Source organism: Lissotriton vulgaris, chromosome 2_1, assembly GCF_964263255.1.
Source record: "Lissotriton vulgaris chromosome 2_1, aLisVul1.2, whole genome shotgun sequence".
NCBI lineage: Eukaryota > Metazoa > Chordata > Amphibia > Caudata > Salamandridae > Lissotriton > Lissotriton vulgaris.
The window spans coordinates 119,392,441-119,412,627 of NC_141687.1; the positions used below are offsets into that span (position 1 = coordinate 119,392,441).

At 44.5% G+C, this 20,187-nt stretch overlaps 1 protein-coding gene across 1 annotated transcript in view; it reads right to left on the reverse strand.

Annotated features, from left to right (window-relative positions):
• The window catches only part of NLK (nemo like kinase), a 933,583-nt gene that overhangs the window by 458,611 nt on the left and 454,785 nt on the right, over positions 1–20,187 (reverse strand). The window lies entirely within an intron of this gene.

The following is a 20,187-nucleotide window of genomic DNA, read 5'->3' on the forward strand; positions in this document are numbered from 1 at the left end:
ACCAAAAACTAATACATAGGATTCTCGTCCCACTTAGTTCTGGCGGATACTAACCTTTCACCCACTCCAGACATCTATTGGAGTTTTTACGGGAAAGGGGTCTGTGTGAAAAGCACGACTGAGTTACTCTAGTATCTAGCGTTAAATTATCGCCTTACCAAACGTTGGGCGCCATGTAGGGTAGTTCCTATATTCCCAATAGGCTCGGCGTATTGGAATAACATAAACGATAGTTTAGACGTAGGACTGAAGTCGACTAGGTCTCTATTGAATATGTTAGACTTAATTGTGAACGCCAGCTAGCTCAGAGGTCACTAGAAACTTTCTCGAATAAACAAGAAGGGATTCGTTTCTGACAACCATATAACATGACAACTTTGTTCCCCAAGAATAAGAAATATATCTTCAGAGTCGCAGAAACAATAGATTGCTATTTCACTTAGTCAATCGTGCATGCTTCGTTTCACCAGGGTTTTTGCTGAGAAATAGAGAGACGGGCGTTTTCAATAAAAAGGTTATTTATTGAGCAGTCTTCTTTCTCATGCAAGAGAAGTGAATTGCTACAATCGTAATACTTGCTATGAAGTAAAGTGCGTACAGTAAAAAGAGTATTATGAAATAATACTGTAAAAGCATGATATGGTTTCTAAGCCATAAGATACATAAAATAGAAAAAATACATACTTTGATAAATAATGACTAAAAGTACTCAAGGGGTGCATCTAAAGTACGTCTACCCCGGTATACCTAACCTAAGTCTAGTACAAGGGAAGAAGTAAGTGAGGTGTAGCTTGAGTTAAATAGTTTCTGCCAAGAATCTATCCAAGAATTCTATAAGGGTCTAATCAGCTCCGTACCTTGGTTTTAGAATGAAGGAGGTCTTGTATCTCTCTATCAAGACTCGATCTCCAAGTAACCCGCAAGGGTAGCAGGGAAACACTGGAGCTGGATTTCTCGGCAGGAGAAAAGGCAGCGTCTCTCTCAGTGCGTCAGCTGGAGGGTCGGCTTCCTTCGGCACTCGCTACAGCAGTGCGTCGGGCAAGTAGTTAGTCGATCTGCTCCAAACCATCGTGTGTTTGCTAGGGCAGATGTGGGTATATTTATACCTGAAAGGTGCAGAGTTTGACATAAGGGTGGACATAATAACGTCACTAAGAACTCGAAGTTCTTTACACTCTCCAGGAGTTCTGGGACAAATCAATACTGAAGAAGGGGGAAGTCCCGTGCTGCTGAAGGCTGGGTCTTCAAGAACTCGTTGTACTCTAGGAGCTTAGTGGAAGTAGCCATGCCGTATTTGGACTGTATTGGCTGTGTCTAAATATGGTTATGATTCGTATGCCTATATAAGGGTCCTAGATACATTTACAACATCCCTTGATCAGGAGGGCATCCAGTCAGCCATTCCAATGTGGCCTGCTGCCCTGTCCCAGCTGTCGCAAGCGAGGAAGGAACATAACTCTGCCCTGTCTTCACAATGCAAACTGTATTACATGGAATACGTTGCCCGTCAACACTCGGGGTGACAAGGCGGGACGAATACTTGCATGGCTTTTATGATGTGAGACCCCCTGAATCCCAATAGCAGTGATAAGTACCCAGCAGGGGGCTCTAATGAACACCCAGGTGGAGATTATTAAGGCAATCACTTCCCTCAACACTAGGCTACATGTCACATCGAGAGAGGTGCAAACTCTCTCCATTGAGAGATACCCAGACGTCTTATACTTACCGATGGTGTCCTCCCATCCAGCAGACAGAACCAGGCAGTGGAGGAGATACACAAATCCATTAAAGAAATGGCGAGCATCAAGACCCCGAAAGTGGATGGACTTCCGTGGAATTCTATGCAATACACACACCTAAATTGCTACAGCTGTATGAAATTTTATAACATTACAAACCGGGGGGGTCCGCATTTACCACTCATAGGACGACGCAATAGCTGGCAACCTGGGAAGGGTGCTGACTGCCATGAGGACCACAATCCCCTTCTGGTGTGGGTTGCCTCTGTTCCCAACAGGATGTATTGCAATCTCAAAGATGTTAGTGCTCCCCCGACAATTATGCTTCTGCTCTGCGATCCCTGGAAGGAGTTTCTTTAAGGAACTCCCATCTTAACTGATATGGGTCACAAACAGGCGTAGGTAGGGTTGCCATCTCCAACTTATACGCCCCTTTGCCTGAGGGCCCCAAACTATCATTCTTACTATATTGCAGCCCAGTTACAATGGTCCATATTATGGCTTGATGGTAACTGTCTTCAGGGACCGAATCACAAGTTCCGAACCCTATCAACAAGCTCTATACATGGGTTGCTAATGGGGCAGACCCAGACAGTGCTCCTGAAAAGCAGGAACGCACTGATGCGGGTGGCACCCCTGTGCAGACAGATGAGCTTAAGCGTGACAAGAGTCTGCATCCCATATGCACCTAATCTCACTTTATGGGTGGTGCCAGGATGCAGAAAACAATTCGCCCTGCATGACATCCAACCTTGGGACAGTTGGAGAGCTTTTTTTTAGTGGGGAACCTACTCATAGACAGGCTGCTTTAACCTTTTGAGGACTTAATGAATGTAGCGGGGCTTCCCCCAGGAAATTAACTTCTGTACTCTGCGTTTACACTCCAACTTTCATTTATCTGGAACAAAACACACGACTCCTCTGTGACATCAAAAGCACTACAAATTCTGTTGGTGCATTCAAGGGCCAGGAACATGGTGAAAAAGCCTCTGTAGTGTGCTGCATAGTAGGGAATGTCTGTGCTGTGCCACCCTGAAGGGGCAAAGGAAGACGACGTAGGACATGAGCTAACAGAAAATGCTGTTTATCCATGGTTAAAGATATGTCACTCAATCACGTCTGAAAATTGACTCAGTTCAATTACCTACTATCAGACCTGTCAGCTTTGGGGTGGTCTTCCCCCAAACGTTGTCCCTTCCTTCCCCATTTTTGTGCTGATCTAGCTTTTGCTGACCAAAGGACTCTGTACCATTATTTACCAGTGTTAAGGTGCTTGTGCGCTCTCCTCTGATCAAGGTAATATTTGCTTATGCCCAATAGACATATTTAATTTACTTATAAGTCCCCAGTAAAATTGTACTATATGTACCCAGGGTCTGTAAATTAAATGCTACAAGTAGGCATGCAGTACTCACTTAAGCAGCCCTTTAAACATATCAGACCTGCCATTGCAGAGAGCATGTGTGTGCAGTTTTAAACTGCCCTTTTGACCTAGCCAAATAAACCTTTTGCCAGGCCCAAACCTTCCTTTTCAGTATATATGTCACCCCTAGGGTAGGCCCTGGAACACCCAGAAGGCAGGGTGCAATGTATTTAAAAAGAAGGGCATGTACTTTTAAGCTTTACTTGCTCTGGTAATGAAAAGCTCTTACATTCATTTTTCACTACTGCAAGGCCTATCTTTCCCAAAGGTTAACATTGGTGTTGCCTTATTACAATTTATAAGGGTAATTTCCAACTGGGAAGGGATACCCAGATCATGTTTGGTAGCTCTGGAATCACAATTTAAAATCCTAAAGTAGGGTGAAGTTGGAATTTAAATGGCAATTCTGATAATGCCACTTTCAGCAAGTTATAGATGCAAAACCAAAGGGGGGGAACCTGGTATCCTAATTAATTCTAGCAACTTATTTATTGCCACAACCACACTATATTCCTTTAGTGATGGTGTTATTTATTTACCCTATTTTTTAAACAACTCTTTTTTTGAAAAGAGTTGAGTAAGAGTATATAAGGACTTCACATCCTTCTAGTTGAACCCATATCTAGTGACCTTTACATACATTAATAATTTACATCACATTTCACACATTATACAATACCAACAATTTTCACAAACATCAATATAACATCATTTTACACAAACGTAAATACAACACAAAACCAATGTATCATATACAATCAAAAAGACACCACAACATTTTCTTTGGCATTCCTACAACCCAGTTCCTTATTTCCTGAATTGTATGTGTATCAATGTTTATATTTGCCATATAATTGCCATCTTAATTGCAATTGCCGACGCGTTTCAAGCCTCATTCTCAAGGGGCTCTCATACGGGCTTCTTAGTTATAACACATTGGAATAATCTACAACACAAATAATCACTCTTTGTCCTACATGTGATTCTGCCTATAGTTTGAGCTGGCAAACACAGAATACTACATTTTGGACCAGTTTAAAAAGTTCTGTAAATAGGAGGTGCCTTCCAACCATGAGCACCACCAGGCAGATGGAATTGCAAAAAGCGCTGAGGGCCTGGGCGGAAGTTCACCAGTCACTTGCTACAGCAACTGAAGGAGATGAGGAGATGGACAGCTAAGGAGAGGATTTGGATCTCAGTCCTGAGGGCCGACAGTCTGCTGAATCAGATAACTTGACCCCTAACTTGGAGCTCCATGCCGGGGCAGGAAGCAGTGTAATTACCCACAACCTGCCCCCCCAAGAAGCTGGTGGAGAAGAGGGAGGAGGGAGTATTCAGGCTGGATATGGCCAGGTTCAGGATGGAGAAGATACTGGCCATGGAGAAGAAACTCGAGTTGTAGTGTTTGGCTCATGAAAGGTGCCTTAAGGAGATGGAACTGAACCTGAGGCAGGCAGTTTCCAGCAACATTGGTGGCAGCATACCTGCAGTGTCTGAAGGAGAAAAACAGGTCCACATCTCCTAAGATCTGGTGCCCAGTTATGTGGTGGGAGAGGACATTGACAAGTGGGTTTCTGCCTATGAGGTAGCCCTGAGGGTTTGCAAGATCCCAGAAGAGCACTGGGGTTGGTTTTTGAAAAAGCATTGCTACAGTGGGCGTGACACCCTTCATACATTAGAGGTTGGGCACCAAACCAGGTACTCCCCCATGAAGACCATCTTGATTGCTAAGGTTGTGCTGACTCCTGAAAAATACGCCTCAGATTCAGTGGAAGTAAGAAGCTCCCCAACCAGTACTAGGGCGAATTTTGTAAATACCCAGTAAGGCACTGAATGGATGGGTGCGGGGCAGCAAAGGTAATGACTACAATGGGCTGTACAATCTAATTCTGAGATATCACATGCTCAGCACTTGTTTTCCAGAGCTGTGTCAGCCCCTAGTTGATTGACTCCAGGAAGACTACTGAGGAGGCAGACCTCCAGGTCAGCACCAGATTGCCCAAAAATGTATCTGGGGGAGACTGCCACAAGGGTGGTCAGGGGCCACAAGAAGAAAGAGGAGGAGAAAAACTGAAAAATAAGGAGTTCACAAAAAGCCACCAAAAAAATTCCCAAGAGAGTAGTTGTAACCAGTCCCAATCTGACCCTAAAAAGAAGGGGTTCTTTGATAAACTGAGAGGGAGGTTTGTACCCCAATTCACAGCATGCTACAAGTATGGGCACTCCTACGGTGACCCCAAATGTCCCAAGAAGGCATAGCACCCCCCTGGTGGGCAGACATCTGGGTTGGTGAGGGTCGCACCTGGTTAGTAGGTAGTGCCAGTTACTTGTGGGGAGCAGACAGAGGTGACTGTAAGTTCTCTGGGGGATAACATTTGGTGCTAAAAGCCAATATGCCTGCAAATATTTCTAAGTACAGGCAGTGGGTCACTATCAATGGGCAACGGGTGGAGGTTTGGAGGGACACAAGAGCCAACATGGATACTTTAAGTTGTCAGATGCTGTCCTCAGAGCAGATCCTCTCTAACACATTCCACCAAGTCATAGTCGTCGACAATTGGGAGAGCCATCTACCTGTGGTGCTGGTTCCCTTTAAATGGTGGGGGGGTGGCGGGGGGGAGGCAGGCTCAGATTCTCGAAAAGTAGCTTGGAGCCCTGCCATGCTTGTTGATTGTCATTAGGCAACCAGCTGGAGCCCACTATCTGGAAGGAGGAAGAGCTCAGTTCATACATGGAGATGTTAGAATTGACTAAATGAGTCTGTATGACCAGATGATACATGACTGCCTGGGAAGAGTGTCAAAGGCATCTGGAGCTTGGAACACTGGCCCAGACACCTGCTAAGAAGGGAAGAAGCGTAAGAAACCAGCCTCTGACAATTCCATGGTTGAGGTTGTCAGGGAAGCAAAGTGAGCAAACTAGGGAGGACATTTCCGCTCTGGGTCCCTGACTGAGCTTGCTGATTGGCACGCTGAGAGTGAGCCCACCAGGAGGGAGTTTTGCAAAGTGCAGAAAGAGTGCCCCAATCTAGAGAACTTGAGGCAGCAAGCTGGTCCACCATCTCAGTAGATCACCTGAACTATTGGGAGAATGATCTCCTATATAGAATGATCATCTAAGGTTCTTGAATCTGGGCCAGCTTATGTGCTGGTGGTCCCCCAGTGTTGCAGGACTATCCTACTGGGTTTTACTCATGACATACCCTTGGCAGGACATCTGGGGCAAGACCAGGCCTACTCCAGACTTGCTGCCCACTTCAACTGGTCTCAGCTGCATTCTGTAGGTCCTGTCCCACCGGCCAGACCACTGGGAAGTCAGAGAAAAAACCTCAAGGCTCTCCTGACCCCATTACCTGTCATTGGCACTACTTTTGAGGATGTAGGCATCAACATTGTTGGACCCTTGGACTCCAGGATATGGTTAGGCAACCGGTTCATCCTGGTCTTAGCAGACCACGTCACTTGCTACCCAGAGGCCATCTCTCTGAGGTTGGTGATAACACCAGAATTGGCCAGGGCCCTGATGGGGCTTTTTACCCTTGTGGGGTTGTACTGTCTGACAAAGGCACTAACTTCATGCCACCATGCATTCAGTACATGTGGGATGGGTGTGGGGTAACTTACAAGTTCTCCACAACCTATGACCCTATAATCCCCAAACCAACAGTCTTGTGGAAATATTCAACAAGACCTTGAAGGGCAAGATAATGGACCTACCTGAGCTGTAAGTGGGATGTCCTCATTCCATGCCTTCTCTTTGCCTACAGAGAGGTACCACCTTTGAACTCCATTATGGACAACCTGTTAGGGGACCTCTTAGCATTGTGAGACAGGGGTGGGAGCAAGCTTCAAAGAAACCCTCTCAGGATGTGGTCAACTAAATGCTGGGCCTCAGCGACCAGATGCATAGCTTCTGGAAAAAGGTGAAAAGCACCCTCATGGCCAGTCAAGAAGTTGTGAATCTCTAGCATGACCAGAAGACCACTCTGGTAGAGTTTCAACCTGGCCAACAGGGGTGTGGAATTCCTATAGCCCGACACCCAGGACATATTGTTTGGGGTCAAGGACAACTAGTTGTCATGTTTATTTTGTCCTTGGGACATGTATGCCCAACCCTGAGCAGCACAAACCCGTTGGCTGCCAGTTCACAGTACCACATTATGAATCAGTGAAGGGCATTGTCTGGAGTTAAGGTAATATTTGTTTCCATACTTTAATGCTGTTCAAACTAATATTTATGGTTCATTAATGCAAAGCATGTATTATTAGGGTGAGCGCTCTAAGGAAGTGTTGTAAGCTCGAACTGCACTACTGACACTGGTTCCAGTGTAAAAATGTGTACACACGTTTACAAAGTTTAACAATATGAGGCTATGTATAATGCTCCCAGAATGGTCTGAGATTAGAAGAAAATATTTGCAAAAGCTTGAAAGCAACATGGATGATTCTTTGCTTTCATAATAAAATGTTCACAGAAAAAAGCAACTAGAGAAAAAAGTGTTTTGCTAAACTGCTGTGACATTTTTGGTACCAGTTCTTTGAAGCATCATTTAGTAAAATGTGTTTATGCATGCTAGTATTTCCAAAAATATTCATAATGGAATATCTGTGTAACTAGTTCAAACAGGATTATGGGAAATATGAAACTAAACAAGCTTGGCAAAGCTATTAGTTCTACCATTGGTGGTCAGCATTTTAGTTGTGTTAACGTGTTTCTTGTTTTGACATGGTTTTGGTAAAACTTTCTTTGGGGAGCAGCCGGGCCCTCACCATTATAACAAACACTAGCAAAAAGCAGAATATTTTCCACTTAACAAAACAACTTTTTTGTGCTGATGTGCTCCTTGTGAAAGAACAGAATGCTGTTAATCACAGTGAAGTCAACCGATGTATAGATAGATAACATTTGAATAAAAACAAAAGTTCTTGGTTAATGCCAGACCTAACTAGAAGTCCAAATTCTTAAGGATAATCACAAAGTACACCTAATGGTAGATGTCCTAGCATTGGTGCAGACTTATGGTTTTTATAAACTAATAATTTACAGAAATAAGCAAGGAAATGGTACTCCTAAAAATGTGTACGTACTGCATTTTTTTATTGCGAGCAGATTTGAGTAGATTTGCGCATTCGAAAATCTGCTTAGTATTTACAAGTTCACTTTTCCTCCAACCCCTTGTTTCTCAACCCTGGAAGTAATTTTACTTCTGTCATTGTTAGGAGTAAATGTCCAACCTTTATCAGAATGGAAAAAGATTAGAGAAAAGCTGGTGAAATACTCTAAAATATGAAAATTATTAGGTTTGCACAAACTCAAAGGCCATTCTAACCCTGAAACTATTGCTTGCCATTACTTTCGGCCTCAATATGTTGGTCTGTGGAAAGGTGGCAAAATAAGTGAATTGCTAGTATTCAAACCCTACTAGTATGAGCCCTGGCATAATCAGAGAGGCTATTATCCAAACTCTTATATAATGAGACTGCCACCATAATCTTTTGCTGCACTGTGTGGCAACAAAGGGACAAGTGGATTTGTTTACATGACAAATAGACTTATGAAGCCACTTGTCTCATCGACAAGATTTCCACACCCCTGGGCCAAAATGTGTGGGTTATGGAGCCTGTGGAGCACAGTGCTCTCCAGGATTACTAGACAAGCCCATATGAGGTATAGGAGTGGAAAGGGGAGTCCATCTACTCGGTGGATCTTAAAACCCCACGAACTCCGTAAGGGTGCAAAACATAACTGCCTCAACCCACACTTTGAGAGTTCTGAAATAAGCATGCTTCTGGTGATAGATGAGGGAGTGGAAGAGGAGAGCGAGCCTTTCGCTGACCTCTTGTCTGCCCAGGAACACAATCAATCAGTAGAATGTGTCAACATCTCCCCTACTCGGACCACAGAGCAGCAACTTTACTGTTATCAGTTACTGAGGCAGTTCATTTCTCTGTTCTCCCTCACCCCTGGACTCAAACACCTGTGCATCTATGACATGGACACTGGAGGCAGTCTGCGTGGTAAAAATGAGATTTACACATTTTCAGCCCAGGTGAGGGCCAGTATCAAGGAGGATATCTCTAAGATGCTGGTGTTAGGAGGTGAGAGAGTCCTTGAAACAGTCCCTGGTCCAGCCCAGTGGTGCTGGTACCTAAGGCTGCCACTCCAGAACTTAGGTTCTGTATGAACTTTAGGAGTCTCAATACCTTCACGGAGACTGATGCACACCCCATTCACCGAGCTGATGAGCTCATGGATAGGCTGGGGGTTGCCAAGTTCCTCAGTACTTTTGATTTAACATCAGGGCACTGGAAGATCGCTATGACCGAGAAGGCCAAAGAAAGGTCTGCATTCTTAACCCCAGAAGGCCACTTCCAATTTCAGGTGATGCCCTCTGGTTTGAAGAATGCCCCTGTCAGCTTTTAGGGATTGGTTAACATGGTCCTGGCAGAGAAGGCATTCTGTGTCGCCTATCTGGACGACATACAGCTTTGAGGAACATCTGTACCACCTCTAGGAGGTGTTTAAGGCCCTGCAGCAGACAGGCCTTACTATCAAGGCCAGTAAGTACCAGATAGGGAAAAGTACCATGATGTAGCTGGGCCACATGGTGGGTGGAGGCAAGGTGCTTTAGGCCAAGTTTAAAATTACCCTGGCCCCCTACAACACACTGAAGTGAGGGCCTTCATGGGCCTCACAGGATGCTATATGAGGTTTGTTAAGAGATATGGCACCATTGCTGCTTCCTTAACAGAGCTGACTTCATAGAACCAGCCCAGAGAGGTGATCTGGACAGAGGCCTGCCAGACAGCCTTTGATATCTTCAAGAAGAGGCAATGTGTACAGCACCCGTACTCAAGGCTTCGGACATCTCCATGTAGTTCTTAGTGCAAACGCTTCAGAGCATGGTATAGGGGTTGTTAGCACAGTTAAATGAGGAAGGTCTAGACCAACCAGTAGCCTTCATTAGCAGAAGGCTACTTCCACAGGAATAGAGGTGGGGTGCGATTGAAAGGGAGGCCTTTGCCGTGGTCTGGGAACTGAAGAAGTTGAGACCATACCTGGTTTGGACTTCACTTCCTGGTTCAGACAGGCCATAAACCTCTTCGATGGTTCATGCAAAGGAGGGTCGAAAATCCCAAACTCTTGAGGTGTTCGATTTCCCTACAGCGAATGGACTTTACAGTGAAACACCGTCCTGGGTCAGACCACACTAATGCTAATGGTCTATAAAGGTTCTTCTGCCTTAGTGATGAGTACTCCCCAGGGTTTAGGTAGGTCTCCTCACTTTGAGCTGGGGGGGGGGCTCATGTTAGACCAGTCAGCTTTGAGGTAGTCTTCTCCCAAACATTGTGCCTTCCTCACTCATTTTTATGCTGATCTCACTTTTGCTGGCCTTAGGACTCTGTGCACTACAGTGCTTGTGCTCTCTCCTCTAAACGTGGTAATATTGGCTCACCCTCCGTTGGCATATTTAATTTACTAATAAGTCCCTAGTAAAGTGGTACTACATGTACCCATGGCCTGCAAATTAAATGCTACTAGTGAGCCAGCAGCACTGATTGTGCCAACTACTTAAGTATACCTTTAAACAGGTCTCAGACCTGCGATTGCAGAGCCTGCCTGTGAAGTTTTAAACTATCCTTTTAACCTGGTCAAATAAACCTTTTGCCGGGCACAAACCTACCTTTTTAATACCTTTTTAATACATATATGTCACCCCTAGGGTAGGCCCTGTACAGCCCAATAGGCAGGGTGCAATTCGTTTAAAAAGTAGGACATGCACTGTTAAGTTTACATGCCTTAGTAGTGAAAACTCTTAAATTCATTTTTCACTACTGCAAAGTCTATCTCTTCCACAGGATAACATTGGAGTTGCCCAAATACTTTTCGAAGTGTAATTTCCAAACAGGAAGACTATACAGTTCATATTTGGTGTCTCTGGAATCACAATTTAAAATCCTAACTTCTAGTCATGTTGAAATTTAAATTGCAATTCTGGCATTGACACTTTTAGAAAGTTGGCATTTTCTTGCTTTAGCCTGTGTTTGGTCATAGGATTGGGTGTAGCTGAAAGTGGAGCTTTCTGAAATCTTCCCAGACAGCCACACACAATAGGGAGCTTAGTTGTTCCTGGATGGGCATCACTGACAGGATGGGAGGAAGTAGCTGGGCACAGACCCATTTACACCTGAACAGGCTGTGTCCTGCCTCTACACAAAGGACTGCATACCCCCTGCAGTTAATCTGGTGCCAGGGAAAGCAGGATGTCTTGGGACTTCAGACTTCACATCCCAAGCCCTCATCAAATGGATCCTTGACGTAGACGCAAATAGGACCTTGTACCAGAGCCTTGCCCCATCTCAGAACTGATACATCGCTTCAGCAATGCAACTTTGACTTGGATCCACCAAGGCCCCGCAAACCAGGATTCAAGGTACTCTGCCCAATAGTATATAGACTAACAAAGGAGAGAGCAAGGGATCGTGTTCACCGTAGGTGAACGGAGAGCACTCCTGTTCCCCTGGTAAAGGACTAGATAAACAAAAAGAGGAGTACCACCATAAAGAATCAAGAGAATTCCTAATGGGGTGTGTGACTGACAAAAGGAAAGAGTTTATCCTTTTGTTAAAAACCCCTCACTCACCAGCCTAGTGGTGACATGCTTCATCATCGGGGCCCACCCTGGCGGCCTAGCGTCACCAGGGTGTGCTACAACACCTGAAATACAGTGGAGCGGGTTGTGAGTGTAAGTGCAAAAAAAGGTGTGTTAAAAATTGTCCTGGTTTAACTTAGTGGGAAGATACATTTTATTTACAAGCAACTGGACAATATTAAAAAAGTGGCGAGATACTATGAGGGTAGTTACGGCCAAAAGTATCTCTGTATGTGTACTGGTCTACATGTTTCAACCTTAGATGGAATATGCCAGGTTACCTAGTAGCTGGGCAGCGGAGGAGAGATGTAGGTAACTGGCCTCTTCCATCACGACAAAAGTAATACGTTCATTAAGTGGTGACACCACTCCCTGCCCTCAGATGCAACAGACACTAGAATAGGAGTCTATTTGATTTTTATTACACACGCTCGCCCACTGAGGCTAGAGCTTTTCACCATTAGCGAGTTTTGCTAACTGGGTCACGAGGAATTAGGATTGGGTGCGCCTTTTAGGGGGCACAGACCGTCAACTTCCTTGTTTTTGGTCCTGACGAAAACCTGGCATATTCCATCTAAGGTGGGCCCCGATGATGAAGCATGTCACCACTAGGCTGGTGAGGGGTTTTTAACAAAAGGATAAACTCTTTCCTTTTGTCAGTCATTCTCTTTATTCTTTATGGTGGTACTCCTCTTTTTGTTTATCTACTCTGCTCAACAGGCCTGTGTCACTGTAGCCAGCCCGAGCTCCATCGCAGTCAGACTTAACTCGCGACTTTGTCCTGGTCCAGCACGACCAGATATCCACAGTTGGCATTTTATGCCCGTTATCGGTATTTTCTCCAAAAACTTTAAAATTCAATATCTCAGGTTCTACTGATTGGAGTTTTGTCATTTTGGTCTTGCTTTATTTCTTACATTTTGATCTACTGTCCTAACATTATTGTGTGCTCCTTTTCTGGTGTATCTTCACTGTGTACTGTTTGAAGTGTTGTACAAATATTTTACACATTGCCTCTAAGTTAAGCCGAACTGCTGTGTGCAAAACTACCGGCGGGTCAAGCACAAATTAATTTAGGGTTTGCTTGTGCTTTACCCTGACAAGAATTGTGGTTGCTGTTTAACCAAGGCTCATACCCCAGTCAACCAGTAACCCTATTTCTTACACTGAGACCAACACATATCTAACTCGAGCCCGGCTTACATGTATGTACCTAGAAGTCACCTACAAATGCCCGATGTGTGTGGAAAGGGACGTAGATTTTTACCACATGTTGTGGCTCTGCAAGCAGATCACAGGGTACCGGTGCGAAGTGACAATGCACCTGCCATAGTAGATAAACAGATCCCCACAGATCCTACACATTCCGTGCTGCACCTGACAAAATGCACTAGGGACACCAAATCTATGCAACAATTTTTAGAACTTGCACCCTTATCCTTGCAAAGTGTTGGATAGTGATGGCTTGGACGTCTGCACTGGCCCGCCACTAGCAGGTTGGCTTAGACATGAAAAAGAGAATGTATGCAGAACTAGACACTGCAGGCGGTACAGGAAGCCCAAAAAGAACAGTGCAGAGGGGAGAATTTCTAAAGGAGTTCAAAGCCAGAACAGGTGAAAGACTGTCTCGAGTGTCACGCTGGGTACAGCACTTGGTCATGTCAAAAAGCGTAGGGAGTAATCTGAAGGGTGCTACTGAAAGACCAGAGTGAAGACACTGTGCGCTGATGTCTCCCTGTTTCTCTGTACCCTCCCACCCAAACCCATCCATAGTTGACACTAATACTGAAATATGTTGATTGACTCTTCCAATGTACTACCTGAATATGTGATGTAAAACTGTGCTGTACCTGTATACCCGCAATGTACTTTCAGTATCAGTATTGTACAATGAAGCAGGTTTAATAATAAAAAGATTGTTAAAAAAAAGAAAATGTGGTGTACGGGCTATGTTCAATACTGGCTTCTTTGATTGTTGTTTTTTTATTACCATTGTTAATCTCCAGTGTATTCCTTGTTGTCTACTACTGAATACGACACCTTGCCTGCACTGGAATGTATGTAGAGATAACAGGCTGTAATTACTGCATGGCACATTTATGATGTAAGGTGACTTTACAGTGAATATTGTTTAAACTCAAAAAAGAATCACTGTTGAAAAAGAGGTTACCACGCAGTCTTGTGATGGATGTTTTTTTATCATTGAAGACGACACGCAGGGGAAACAATCACATCGGATAGCCCTGTAAAGGGTGCTACTCATTTGATGGATATGTAACCGGTGGCATCCATGGACTAAGGCATATGTCTATCTGAAGTGTCAGGGGAGCTACCTAGTTGAGGACCAGAAGGTTTCGTTCCAGAAGGAGAGGTTGCCTCTGACCACCAGAAATGATCTGAATTAAGTTTACGCCAGTTAGCACTAATCCAAATTTTAAAGTTAAGTGCTCCTGGCTCGGAGCGGAATTATTCCAGTGTTTGTGACTTCAATGTAGGTACTACGATAAAGAACATTTGTTCATAATCCTACTCAGCCACAATAGCGGAGTCCTCCCACAGAGACGTGTTAAAAACATCAGAATGGCTACACTCCCAAAAAATAGAACAAAATAACAAAAAAGATCATGTAAGAAGGCTTGGCTCACTTTAGCATAGTATGTAGTATTGTACAGCGAAATATGTCAGACTGACCAATCGAGCAGGTTCAGTTCTTTGATCTGGAGACAAAATCATCCACTGGTGGAAATCCGTGTGCATGACAAAACGGCATTCAGCACTTTAGTGTTGATAACCTATTCATGTATAAACTAATAGAAACTGCTAGGAATATCTGCTTCAAATACTGCTGATGCCTTGAAGATGAACTGTAGTCATTTCTAGTTTTAATGCCATAGCCACCTTTAGAGAATCGGCAAAGACGTGAACAGAGCATTCAATTTCTGCCATTATTGATTTTTCAGCCAGTACATTTTGTGGGAAAAATAAACCTAGGCTTAGATGTTCCATAACATATCTCCTTCTGAAAACACATGGCTTTGACCTTGAAATTATTTTTAAAAGGAGACGGAGAGAGAGGGTTCACTGGCTCACTGGTTAGAAGCGGCAGACCCTGATGCAGAGGTCTGACCCGGGACCAGGGTTCAATTCCCGACGAGGCAGGGTCTTGAGCTCAATGTCCACGGACTCGATAATTCTCGCCTTGGTGCCTATTCTAATCATGGGTCCCACTCTGAAACTCTGGGCAATATCTTGCTTAATCTCCACAACGGCTCCTACAACACTGGGATGCCTGGCTTCACCTTGGGGGTGCCCAGTAGGGGCATCTCACAAGGAGAGCCAGGAAGGGTTCCACAGCAGTATACAGCGCCAGGATGCCTGAAAGGTGATAGTGCGCTTTACAAGTATACATACACACACACACACACACACAAATCCCGTTATTGTAGCTTTTGTATGAACGGCTTGCGAAGACATTTCCTAATCTGAAATGGAACTCTGTTTTGGTGGAACCAGAATGGAAATGACTAGAGATCTAGTGGAATTAAAGTCAGCTTGTGCCCAGTTTCTGAAAAAAACATTTCCATTGGTTTTCCAATGTACAGCCTCGAGTACAGTCAGGTGTTTGGAACTATTAGATATGATGTTGGAGACAGTATCTTCTAAGGACCGTATACTTTAACTGAAGGCAACACTTACATTCAATTGACCAGAATAATTCCGAGGTAATGTATGACGGGAACAAGTGTCTGAGACAAGGTAGGGTACATGGACAATGAAAGGCCGTGCTTTGGAGAAAAGAGGGTGTAAACTGAAAGGGATTCTGGTAGGCAGAGTTCAATCAAAACATGGGCAACTAAATCTTCTCTGCCACTACTGCCATGCATTTGAAAAAGGTGCATGGGTGAATATCAAGACACAAAGTAGTACTTTGAGCTGGAAATGGCCTTTTACGATAATGAATTGGGGGAACCGCTGGTGCTTCTATGAAATTGGAATGTGAAAACTTGCCTTATGTATTTCAATGGTACACATCCTATCTTCCTGGTTTAGATGATAAATCTGGCCAAGAGATAGCACTGCAAAGGTTTCCTATTTAATCCACTTGGGTTTATTTAAAAGAGAGGCTGGTTTTATAAACATCGTTGTGCTGGGACGGCTGCACAAAGTGTTAATGTTTCATTCTGTCATTCAGTTGCATAATGGATAATTAAATAAAGTTTAATACCTACGCACTTATGCAAGATTCCAACATACATTTCAACATGTAGATGTTTTCAAGGAAAATAGGCCTAATTACGCAACATTACTATTATATATAATTTGTAATTTCGTGTTTGTGGTCTTCTTCATTTGGAAACATTTCTAATTCTCAATCTCTCTGTGGACAAGAATTTGAGAAACAGTGAGGCTTCTTGATGGGAAGTACGTTTAGAGTATTTAGTATTTTACATTGATCCATTCCATCTGAGCTGAAAATGTCATTAATGTTGTACCTTGTGTAGCACTACTCCAGACTCTTATGTTGAGTTTTAGGTCTTCTGGTATCTCTATAAGAGTTAGGGTTTTATTTTGCTGTGTTGATCAACTCATATCGAACTCTTATAAAATAATGATATATCAAGGACTATATATGCAGTTCTATTTCTGCCTTTATCTGTAAACTCGAAAATTGATTCTGCAAATCTATATATTTGGATGATGGCATGAGTAGAGTTTGGGATGAGCTTGCCTTGTAGCAAGAGAGAATTAAAAGGCAGGACACAGTAGTGGGAGAGAATATTGGTTTCAATATGACCTCTGAAAACAATGTATATCTCAAAACTTTTAGAAATCCATGTTAATATCCAACTGGTAGAACCGTGGCTGGGCTCTACCGCTCAGTAACGCATACAACGTTTTTACTAGTCCGCTGCATTGTGGTTCTCTAATTTGTGGATCTCGATATTTCAATGTGCATGAATCTAGAAAACAAAAAGCCGAGCCCAGTGTGCAGTCCATGTTATAGTAAGGTGCATGGACAGTAATCCAGCCAATCTGTAGTTAACTGCACTACAAACCCCAAACACAGCTCTCCCACCACTATACTACCAACTCACATTATCAACTCACCAGTATACATACAACATTCCAGCAATGCACTAACTCCCTGCAACACTGCGCTACTTTCTTCCAGCACTGCTTTACCACCAAAACCGCATTACGAGCCCTCAGTGCTATTCCACAGCTGCATCATCATAGCTGCACTACACCACCTCTTAACAATAGACACACAGTACCCACTGCCTGTGCCACATTTTCAAAGCCCAACCACCCTACCAGCCGTGCGCTACTACCAAACGTTATCATTCTCACAGCATTGTTTAGCAATATATGCTACCTTCCCTGATAGCAGCAGAACTATAACTTTGCTCCTGCAAAAAAGGATTCACCGGTTGAGAATAATTGTATTTTTCACCCGCCTGAGGAAAGTGACGTTTTAAAACTTATGGAAGCAGTCAAATCCGGGTCTCCCCTGGATCTGATTCCCCCGAAGCTGTTACTGCGAGGGAAGAAAGCCATTGTACCGGTTCTTACTAATCTGCTGAAGAGGTCCTTCAGTTCAGGGCAGGTTCCTAGCAATTGGAAACACGCTATGGTGGTGCAGCTGCTAAAGAAACCATCGCTAGACCCAGCGCTTCGGAAAATCTTAGACCTGTATCTTTGCTTTCTTATTTTGCAAAAATTGCTGAGAAATAGCTTAATGTCCAATTGACTACCTTTATGGAAGAAAAACAGGTTCACCATGAAACCCAATTGGGTTTCAGGGCGCTTCACAGCACGAAATCGGTCTTTGCTCCTGGCTTCTGAGGCTCTAAAAATAGCAGCTGACGAGGGAAGGACGACGGCATTGATTTTGATGGACCTGTGTTATATATGGTCTTTCACGGCCTATTGTTGGAACGTCTGTCACAGACGGCACATGGGAGTGGATCAAGCACTTCTTGCAGAATAGATACTTCCAGGTCCTACAACGTCCTTTTAAGTCCGAGGTGTGTCCGCTGTCTCAAGGAGTATCACAGAGCTCGACCCTCAGCCCAACTTTATTTAATGTGTACTTCCGCCCTGTGGTAGACATTTTGCTGAAACATGGAGTGAAACTGGTGTCATATGATCATGACACTCAGTTGCTTGTTACACTGGAGAAAATGATGCAGAAGCTGAACCTAATTTTCCTGAGTGATCTTGCGAACTGGATGAAGTTCAGATGCTTGCAACTTAATGCAGGAAATATGTAGATGTTGGTGGTTGGTAAATATCCCTCCGTATGGTCACACTTGTGGTGGCAGGAAGAATTGGATCCAACACCAACTCCCAAAGTTAAGGTTAAAAATCTGGGAGTTTGGTTTGACAACACGCTATTGTTTGCACTGCAGATATCAGCTGTGGCTACAGCATGATTTGGCTCTCTAAGATTGTTGCGCAAAATCTTAGATATACTGCCATTAGATGCTAAAAAGACCATTGTGCAAGCGCTTGTCACGTCCCGTCTGGACTACTGCAATGTCCTCTATCTGGGGGGTCACAAAAAGTAATTTGTACATGTTACAGAAGGTCCAAAATGCAGTTGCCCGGGTGATTTTGAATATCCCGAGGCGGGCGTTGGTGGGGGCAGCCTTGAGGGAACTACACTGGCTTCCGGTACAGGCCAGAATCACCTGTAAGGCTTTGTGCTTCTGCCACAGGATTGTCACCGAGAAAGGGCCGAGGGTACCTGCACCCACTACTTACTGCGTACAGACTCAACCGGAACCTTAGGTCTATGGGCACTGCTAAGTTGGTAGTACCTAAGGTCCGTAAAGCACGATCAGGAGGTAGATCCTTTGGTTTTCTTGCGGCTAAGGCCTGGAATAACCTACCTATTGAATTGAGGATCCAACCATCTGAAACAATATTTTGAAAAAAACTAAAAACGCGGTTCTTTCAAGCACCCCCTGGGGACTGGTGTTCGTATTCGGGATACAGGGCTTCTTGCATTTAAGGATCGAGGGCCTGGGGGTGAGAGGGCAAGGGCTCAGTGGCAATGGTCTGTGGTGTCCTAGCGCTGGGGCACTCCGTTGGAGCCTAATAATAATAATAGCTGCCAGCAGCACACTACAAAACCCGGCATCACTCTATCCTTCCATTGCGCTGGTTTACCAACCCCCAACACTGGCCTACAATCCCCAAGCCGAACACTAATGGACTACCACCAGATTGCAGTAAACCTTAAGCACACAACCATGTTACCAAACTTTCCTCTCAATATTAAATCTCCTATTCGTGTTGCAGTACTCAAACACAGCAATGGACCATACATCCACAGGGAAAAGTGCAGTGTCACTCCTCCTCACCACCCACAGCTACAATTACAACAAAGGTGGAGCAGGCTGAATTCATCTGGGATGAAAGCGCCTCTTGAGGCTTCGCGGGTCCAGAAGTTAAGCACTACAGGACCACCGAGGTAAACGTGAAGATTTACAGCACAGCCTCCTTGAAAGCCTCAACCTGCTGTGGACTTTACAATGGCCAGTGAAGCTCTGAGCATCAGCTTCATATTAGGAATCCGGTCCAAAGAAGGCGGCAAAGCCAGTGAAGGGTTTCCAGAATGCAGACTGTGATGATACCTCTCCTAAGGGGGGGGGGGGGCATCTGGACCCAAGGAGTCTCGTTTACTTTCCTATGCGTTTTTAACCTGTGATACAGCTTTGCATTCAACTTACCGGAATAGAGCAACGTGGACCGGGAGCCCGCTTGGGCCAAGCTTCCTGCGTTTAGTGACGTGGAATTAGGCTTTGTGTTCCTTGGTGGCACTGGCTAGCATCAGGGAGCATGCGTCACAGGACATGAAGTCATGTTTGGAGCTCAGGCACCACGGGCAGACGGTGTGCTAATTAGTGACGGGCATGCTTTTGACACGTGCAGCATGGTTCGACTCCTGTCATTTCCAGTGGAGACATCCATGCGAAAGGCTACGGGGAGAACCGAACTCCAAAAGAGCTGAGCTCCAGGTCACAGCAAACAGTGCAGATGATTAGGAACTGGCGTCAGCGTGCAGGGGTGCGCTCAGAGGCGAGACTAGGTCTTCAGGGAGTCAGTCCCATGGCGCCACCTACCAGCACGCAGGAGACTCTACAAGGCATCTGAGGAGAGTCGCAAGCGGAGGAATCTGTGATTAAAAGCACCCATCACAAAAAGAGTAAACAATGACAACCATTAAACACGATTTGACGTTTACTACCCAGCTGGAATGAAGGCTGAATAGTGCCACGTCTGCACATGTAAAAGGCACGGATAATGCATTACTTACGTCCTTGCCTTACAGTTCTAAGTGTCACGAACAAAATTAAACC